This window comes from Vigna unguiculata, chromosome 1, assembly GCF_037176805.1.
Source record: "Vigna unguiculata cultivar grain cowpea cultivar isolate G323 ecotype 2 chromosome 1, ASM3717680v1, whole genome shotgun sequence".
NCBI lineage: Eukaryota > Viridiplantae > Streptophyta > Magnoliopsida > Fabales > Fabaceae > Vigna > Vigna unguiculata.
This window is the reverse complement of record NC_140792.1, coordinates 16,358,954-16,368,484: the sequence shown is the minus strand read 5'-3', so window position 1 is coordinate 16,368,484 and position 9,531 is coordinate 16,358,954.

The following is a 9,531-nucleotide window of genomic DNA, read 5'->3' as shown; positions in this document are numbered from 1 at the left end:
TTCTGTAGTTTATATTTCTGCTTTTTCTATTCTTTCTTTTTCTATTTTCTCCTTCAACGTGTGTTGATCCTTCTTGGCTTGTCTTGGTGTCATAAATTTCAACTTCATTTCATGTCCCTCATGCCTCAGAAAAAGGGAACGTTAATCAAGAATTAGCATTTTAAAATGAAGTCTTGCCCATCTAAAAAGAAGATGACAAGAATTTGTGGGAGCAATATCATATAATACTTCCTTCACACATTGTCCTGTACTGAATTTGATCCTTGCTTGATTTGGATGAAAGCTTGTTTGTAACTTGAGTTTCTCCACCAATCTTTGGCTTACAACATTGTTCTCGCTTTTGTAAACGAATGCAACTAAACATGTGTGGCCTTCGATTAAACACCTTGCTTTTCTACTACCTTTTCCATCATCTTTTTCTTTACTTCCTTTTCTTTTTCTTCAATTTCCCTTCCTTCTGTAGTTTATATTTCTGCTTTTTCTATTCTTTCTTTTTCTATTTTCTTCTTCAACGTGTATTGATCCTTCTTGGCTTGTCTTGGTGTCATAAATTTCAACTTCATTTCATGTCCCTCATGCCTCAGAAAAAGGGAACGTTAATCAAGATTGGGCATTTTAAAATGAAGTCTTGCCCATCTAAAAAGAAGATGACAAGAATTTGTGGGAGCAATATCATATAATACTTCCTTCACACATTGTCCTGTACTGAATTTGATCCTTGCTTGATTTGGATGAAAGCTTGTTGGTAACTTGAGTTTCTCCACCAATCTTTGGCTTACAACATTGTTCTCGCTTTCGTAAACGAATGCAACTAAACATGTGTGGCTTTCGATTAAACACCCTCCTTTTCTACAACCTTTTCCATCATCTTTTTCTTTACTTCCTTTTCTTTTTCTTCAATTTCCCTTCCTTCTGCAGTTTATATTTCTTCTTTTTCTATTCTTTCTTTTTCTATTTTCTCCTTCAACGTGTGTTGATCCTTCTTGGCTTGTCTTGGTGTCATAAATTTCAACTTCATTTCATGTACCTCATGCCTCAAAAAAAGGGAACGTTAATCAAGATTGAGCGTTTTAAAATGAAGTCTTGCCCATCTAAAAAGAAGATGACAAGAGTTTGTGGGAGCAATATCACATAATACTTCCTTCACACATTGTCCTGTACTGAATTTGATCCTTGCTTGATTTGGATGAAAGCTTGTTGGTAACTTGAGTTTCTCCACCAATCTTTGGCTTACAACATTGTTCTCGCTTTCGTAAACGAATGCAACTAAACATGTGTGGCCTTCGATTAAACACCTTGCTTTTCTACTACCTTTTCCATCATCTTTTTCTTTACTTCCTTTTCTTTTTCTTCAATTTCCCTTCCTTCTGCAGTTTATATTTCTTTTTTTTCTATTCTTTCTTTTTCTATTTTCTCATTCAATGTGTGTTGATCCTTCTTGGCTTGTCTTGATGTCATAAATTTCAACTTCATTTCATGTCCCTCATGCCTCAAAAAAAGGGAACGTTAATCAAGATTGAGCGTTTTAAAATGAAGTCTTGCCCATCTAAAAAGAAGATGACAAGAGTTTGTGGGAGCAATATCACATAATACTTCCTTCACACATTGTCCTGTACTGAATTTGATCCTTGCTTGATTTGGATGAAAGCTTGTTGGTAACTTGAGTTTGTCCACCAATCTTTGGCTTACAACATTGTTCTCGCTTTCGTAAACGAATGCAACTAAACATGTGTGGCCTTCGATTAAACACCTTGCTTTTCTACTACCTTTTCCATCATCTTTTTCTTTACTTCCTTTTCTTTTTCTTCAATTTCCCTTCCTTCTGTAGTTTATATTTCTACTTTTTCTATTCTTTCTTTTTCTATTTTCTCCTTCAACGTGTGTTGATCCTTCTTGGCTTGTCTTGGTGTCATAAATTTCAACTTCATTTCATGTCCCTCATGCCTCAGAAAAAGGGAACGTTAATCAAGATTGAGCATTTTAAAATGAAGTCTTGCCCATCTAAAAAGAAGATGACAAGAATTTGTGGGAGCAATATCATATAATACTTCCTTCACACATTGTCCTGTACTGAATTTGATCCTTGCTTGATTTGGATGAAAGCTTGTTTGTAACTTGAGTTTCTCCACCAATCTTTGGCTTACAACATTGTTCTCGCTTTCGTAAACGAATGCAACTAAACATGTGTGGCCTTCGATTAAACACCTTGCTTTTCTACTACCTTTTCCATCATCTTTTTCTTTACTTCCTTTTCTTTTTCTTCAATTTCCCTTCCTTCTGTAGTTTATATTTCTGCTTTTTCTATTCTTTCTTTTTCTATTTTCTTCTTCAACGTGTGTTGATCCTTCTTGGCTTGTCTTGGTGTCATAAATTTCAACTTCATTTCATGTCCCTCATGCCTCAGAAAAAGGGAACGTTAATCAAGATTGAGCGTTTTAAAATGAAGTCTTGCCCATCTAAAAAGAAGATGACAAGAATTTGTGGGATCAATATCACATAATACTTCCTTCACACATTGTCCTGTACTGAATTTGATCCTTGCTTGATTTGGATGAAAGCTTGTTGGTAACTTGAGTTTCTCCACCAATCTTTGGCTTACAACATTGTTCTCGCTTTCGTAAACGAATGCAAGTAAACATGTGTGGCCTCCGATTAAACACCTTGCTTTTCTACAACCTTTGCCATCATCTTTTCTTTACTTCCTTTTCTTTTTCTTCAATTTCCCTTCCTTCTGCAGTTTATATTTCTTCTTTTTCTATTCTTTCTTTTTCTATTTTCTCCTTCAACGTGTGTTGATCCTTCTTGGCTTGTCTTGGTGTCATAAATTTGAACTTCATTTCATGTCCCTCATGCCTCAAATAAAGGGAACGTTAATCAAGATTGAGCGTTTTAAAATGAAGTCTTGCCCATCTAAAAAGAAGATGACAAGAGTTTGTGGGAGCAATATCACATAATACTTCCTTCACACATTGTCCTGTACTGAATTTGATCCTTGCTTGATTTGGATGAAAGCTTGTTGGTAACTTGAGTTTCTCCACCAATCTTTGGCTTACAACATTGTTCTCGCTTTCGTAAACGAATGCAACTAAACATGTGTGGCCTTCGATTAAACACCTTGCTTTTCTACTACCTTTTCCATCATCTTTTTCTTTACTTCCTTTTCTTTTTCTTCAATTTCCCTTCCTTCTGCAATTTATATTTCTTCTTTTTCTATTCTTTCTATTTCTATTTTCTCGTTCAATGTGTGTTGATCCTTCTTGGCTTGTCTTGATGTCATAAATTTCAACTTCATTTCATGTCCCTCATGCCTCAGAAAAAGGGAACGTTAATCAAGATTGAGCGTTTTAAAATGAAGTCTTGCCCATCTAAAAAGAAGATAACAAGAGTTTGTGGGAGCAATATCACATAATACTTCCTTCACACATTGTCCTGTACTGAATTTGATCCTTGCTTGATTTGGATGAAAGCTTGTTGGTAACTTGAGTTTCTCCACCAATCTTTGGCTTACAACATTGTTCTCGCTTTCGTAAACGAATGCAACTAAACATGTGTGGCCTCCGATTAAACACCTTGCTTTTCTACAACCTTTTCCATCATCTTTTCTTTACTTCCTTTTCTTTTACTTCAATTTCCCTTCCTTCTGCAGTTTATATTTCTTTTTTTTCTATTCTTTCTTTTTCTATTTTCTCGTTCAATGTGTGTTGATCCTTCTTGGCTTGTCTTGATGTCATAAATTTCAACTTCATTTCATGTCCCTCATGCCTCAGAAAAAGGGAACGTTAATCAAGATTGAGCGTTTTAAAATGAAGTCTTGCCCATCTAAAAAGAAGATGACAAGAGTTTGTGGGAGCAATATCACATAATACTTCCTTCGCACATTGTCCTGTACTGAATTTGATCATTGCTTGATTTGGATGAAAGCTTGTTGGTAACTTGAGTTTCTCCACCAATCTCTGGCTTACAACATTGTTCTCGCTTTCGTAAACGAATGCAACTAAACATGTGTGGCTTTCAATTAAACACCCTCCTTTTCTACAACCTTTTCCATCATCTTTTTCTTTACTTCCTTTTCTTTTTCTTCAATCTCCCTTCCTTCTGCAGTTTATATTTCTTCTTTTTCTATTCTTTCTTTTTCTATTTTCTCCTTCAACGTGTGTTGATCCTTCTTGGCTTGTCTTGGTGTCATAAATTTCAACTTCATTTCATGTACCTCATGCCTCAAAAAAAGGGAACGTTAATCAAGATTGAGCGTTTTAAAATGAAGTCTTGCCCATCTAAAAAGAAGATGACAAGAGTTTGTGGGAGCAATATCACATAATACTTCCTTCACACATTGTCCTGTACTGAATTTGATCCTTGCTTGATTTGGATGAAAGCTTGTTGGTAACTTGAGTTTCTCCACCAATCTTTGGCTTACAACATTGTTCTCGCTTTCGTAAACGAATGCAACTAAACATGTGTGGCCTTCGATTAAACACCTTGCCTTTCTACTACCTTTTCCATCATCTTTTTCTTTACTTCCTTTTCTTTTTCTTCAATTTCCCTTCCTTCTGCAGTTTATATTTCTTTTTTTTCTATTCTTTCTTTTTCTATTTTCTCCTTCAACGTGTGTTGATCCTTCTTGGCTTGTCTTGGTGTCATAAATTTCAACTTCATTTCATGTACCTCATGCCTCAAAAAAAGGGAACGTTAATCAAGATTGAGCGTTTTAAAATGAAGTCTTGCCCATCTAAAAAGAAGATGACAAGAGTTTGTGGGAGCAATATCACATAATACTTCCTTCACACATTGTCCTGTACTGAATTTGATCCTTGCTTGATTTGGATGAAAGCTTGTTGGTAACTTGAGTTTCTCCACCAATCTTTGGCTTACAACATTGTTCTCGCTTTTGTAAACGAATGCAACTAAACATGTGTGGCCTTCGATTAAACACCTTGCTTTTCTATTACCTTTTCCATCATCTTTTTCTTTACTTCCTTTTCTTTTTCTTCAATTTCCCTTCCTTCTGTAGTTTATATTTCTGCTTTTTCTATTTTCTTCTTCAACGTGTATTGATCCTTCTTGGCTTGTCTTGGTGTCATAAATTTCAACTTCATTTCATGTCCCTCATGCCTCAGAAAAAGGGAACGTTAATCAAGATTGGGCATTTTAAAATGAAGTCTTGCCCATCTAAAAAGAAGATGACAAGAATTTGTGGGAGCAATATCATATAATACTTCCTTCACACATTGTCCTGTACTGAATTTGATCCTTGCTTGATTTGGATGAAAGCTTGTTGGTAACTTGAGTTTCTCCACCAATCTCTGGCTTACAACATTGTTCTCGCTTTCGTAAACGAATGCAACTAAACATGTGTGGCTTTCGATTAAACACCCTCCTTTTCTACAACCTTTTCCATCATCTTTTTCTTTACTTCCTTTTCTTTTTCTTCAATTTCCCTTCCTTCTGCAGTTTATATTTCTTCTTTTTCTATTCTTTCTTTTTCTATTTTCTCCTTCAACGTGTGTTGATCCTTCTTGGCTTGTCTTGGTGTCATAAATTTCAACTTCATTTCATGTACCTCATGCCTCAAAAAAAGGGAACGTTAATCAAGATTGAGCGTTTTAAAATGAAGTCTTGCCCATCTAAAAAGAAGATGACAAGAGTTTGTGGGAGCAATATCACATAATACTTCCTTCACACATTGTCCTGTACTGAATTTGATCCTTGCTTGATTTGGATGAAAGCTTGTTGGTAACTTGAGTTTCTCCACCAATCTTTGGCTTACAACATTGTTCTCGCTTTCGTAAACGAATGCAACTAAACATGTGTGGCCTTCGATTAAACACCTTGCTTTTCTACTACCTTTTCCATCATCTTTTTCTTTACTTCCTTTTCTTTTTCTTCAATTTCCCTTCCTTCTGCAGTTTATATTTCTTTTTTTTCTATTCTTTCTTTTTCTATTTTCTCGTTCAATGTGTGTTGATCCTTCTTGGCTTGTCTTGATGTCATAAATTTCAACTTCATTTCATGTCCCTCATGCCTCAAAAAAAGGGAACGTTAATCAAGATTGAGCGTTTTAAAATGAAGTCTTGCCCATCTAAAAAGAAGATGACAAGAGTTTGTGGGAGCAATATCACATAATACTTCCTTCACACATTGTCCTGTACTGAATTTGATCCTTGCTTGATTTGGATGAAAGCTTGTTGGTAACTTGAGTTTGTCCACCAATCTTTGGCTTACAACATTGTTCTCGCTTTCGTAAACGAATGCAACTAAACATGTGTGGCCTTCGATTAAACACCTTGCTTTTCTACTACCTTTTCCATCATCTTTTTCTTTACTTCCTTTTCTTTTTCTTCAATTTCCCTTCCTTCTGTAGTTTATATTTCTACTTTTTCTATTCTTTCTTCTTCTATTTTCTCCTTCAACGTGTGTTGATCCTTCTTGGCTTGTCTTGGTGTCATAAATTTCAACTTCATTTCATGTCCCTCATGCCTCAGAAAAAGGGAACGTTAATCAAGATTGAGCATTTTAAAATGAAGTCTTGCCCATCTAAAAAGAAGATGACAAGAATTTGTGGGAGCAATATCATATAATACTTCCTTCACACATTGTCCTGTACTGAATTTGATCCTTGCTTGATTTGGATGAAAGCTTGTTTGTAACTTGAGTTTCTCCACCAATCTTTGGCTTACAACATTGTTCTCGCTTTCGTAAACGAATGCAACTAAACATGTGTGGCCTTCGATTAAACACCTTGCTTTTCTACTACCTTTTCCATCATCTTTTTCTTTACTTCCTTTTCTTTTTCTTCAATTTCCCTTCCTTCTGTAGTTTATATTTCTGCTTTTTCTATTCTTTCTTTTTCTATTTTCTTCTTCAACGTGTGTTGATCCTGCTTGGCTTGTCTTGGTGTCATAAATTTCAACTTCATTTCATGTCCCTCATGCCTCAGAAAAAGGGAACGTTAATCAAGATTGAGCGTTTTAAAATGAAGTCTTGCCCATCTAAAAAGAAGATGACAAGAATTTGTGGGATCAATATCACATAATACTTCCTTCACACATTGTCCTGTACTGAATTTGATCCTTGCTTGATTTGGATGAAAGCTTGTTGGTAACTTGAGTTTCTCCACCAATCTTTGGCTTACAACATTGTTCTCGCTTTCGTAAACGAATGCAAGTAAACATGTGTGGCCTCCGATTAAACACCTTGCTTTTCTACAACCTTTGCCATCATCTTTTCTTTACTTCCTTTTCTTTTTCTTCAATTTCCCTTCCTTCTGCAGTTTATATTTCTTCTTTTTCTATTCTTTCTTTTTCTATTTTCTCCTTCAACGTGTGTTGATCCTTCTTGGCTTGTCTTGGTGTCATAAATTTGAACTTCATTTCATGTCCCTCATGCCTCAAATAAAGGGAACGTTAATCAAGATTGAGCGTTTTAAAATGAAGTCTTGCCCATCTAAAAAGAAGATGACAAGAGTTTGTGGGAGCAATATCACATAATACTTCCTTCACACATTGTCCTGTACTGAATTTGATCCTTGCTTGATTTGGATGAAAGCTTGTTGGTAACTTGAGTTTCTCCACCAATCTTTGGCTTACAACATTGTTCTCGCTTTCGTAAACGAATGCAACTAAACATGTGTGGCCTTCGATTAAACACCTTGCTTTTCTACTACCTTTTCCATCATCTTTTTCTTTACTTCCTTTTCTTTTTCTTCAATTTCCCTTCCTTCTGCAATTTATATTTCTTCTTTTTCTATTCTTTCTATTTCTATTTTCTCGTTCAATGTGTGTTGATCCTTCTTGGCTTGTCTTGATGTCATAAATTTCAACTTCATTTCATGTCCCTCATGCCTCAGAAAAAGGGAACGTTAATCAAGATTGAGCGTTTTAAAATGAAGTCTTGCCCATCTAAAAAGAAGATAACAAGAGTTTGTGGGAGCAATATCACATAATACTTCCTTCACACATTGTCCTGTACTGAATTTGATCCTTGCTTGATTTGGATGAAAGCTTGTTGGTAACTTGAGTTTCTCCACCAATCTTTGGCTTACAACATTGTTCTCGCTTTCGTAAACGAATGCAACTAAACATGTGTGGCCTCCGATTAAACACCTTGCTTTTCTACAACCTTTTCCATCATCTTTTCTTTACTTCCTTTTCTTTTACTTCAATTTCCCTTCCTTCTGCAGTTTATATTTCTTTTTTTTCTATTCTTTCTTTTTCTATTTTCTCGTTCAATGTGTGTTGATCCTTCTTGGCTTGTCTTGATGTCATAAATTTCAACTTCATTTCATGTCCCTCATGCCTCAGAAAAAGGGAACGTTAATCAAGATTGAGCGTTTTAAAATGAAGTCTTGCCCATCTAAAAAGAAGATGACAAGAGTTTGTGGGAGCAATATCACATAATACTTCCTTCGCACATTGTCCTGTACTGAATTTGATCATTGCTTGATTTGGATGAAAGCTTGTTGGTAACTTGAGTTTCTCCACCAATCTCTGGCTTACAACATTGTTCTCGCTTTCGTAAACGAATGCAACTAAACATGTGTGGCTTTCAATTAAACACCCTCCTTTTCTACAACCTTTTCCATCATCTTTTTCTTTACTTCCTTTTCTTTTTCTTCAATCTCCCTTCCTTCTGCAGTTTATATTTCTTCTTTTTCTATTCTTTCTTTTTCTATTTTCTCCTTCAACGTGTGTTGATCCTTCTTGGCTTGTCTTGGTGTCATAAATTTCAACTTCATTTCATGTACCTCATGCCTCAAAAAAAGGGAACGTTAATCAAGATTGAGCATTTTAAAATGAAGTCTTGCCCATCTAAAAAGAAGATGACAAGAGTTTGTGGGAGCAATATCACATAATACTTCCTTCACACATTGTCCTGTACTGAATTTGATCCTTGCTTGATTTGGATGAAAGCTTGTTGGTAACTTGAGTTTCTCCACCAATCTTTGGCTTACAACATTGTTCTCGCTTTCGTAAACGAATGCAACTAAACATGTGTGGCCTTCGATTAAACACCTTGCCTTTCTACTACCTTTTCCATCATCTTTTTCTTTACTTCCTTTTCTTTTTCTTCAATTTCCCTTCCTTCTGCAGTTTATATTTCTTTTTATTCTATTCTTTCTTTTTCTATTTTCTCGTTCAATGTGTGTTGATCCTTCTTGGCTTGTCTTGATGTCATAAATTTCAACTTCATTTCATGTCCCTCATGCCTCAAAAAAAGGGAACGTTAATCAAGATTGAGCGTTTTAAAATGAAGTCTTGCCCATCTAAAAAGAAGATGACAAGAGTTTGTGGGAGCAATATCACATAATACTTCCTTCACACATTGTCATGTACTGAATTTGATCCTTGCTTGATTTGGATGAAAGCTTTTTGGTAACTTGAGTTTCTCCACCAATCTTTGGCTTACAACATTGTTCTCGCTTTCGTAAACGAATGCAACTAAACATGTGTGGCCTTCGATTAAACACCTTGCTTTTCTACTACCTTTTCCATCATCTTTTTCTTTACTTCCTTTTCTTTTTCTTCAATTTCC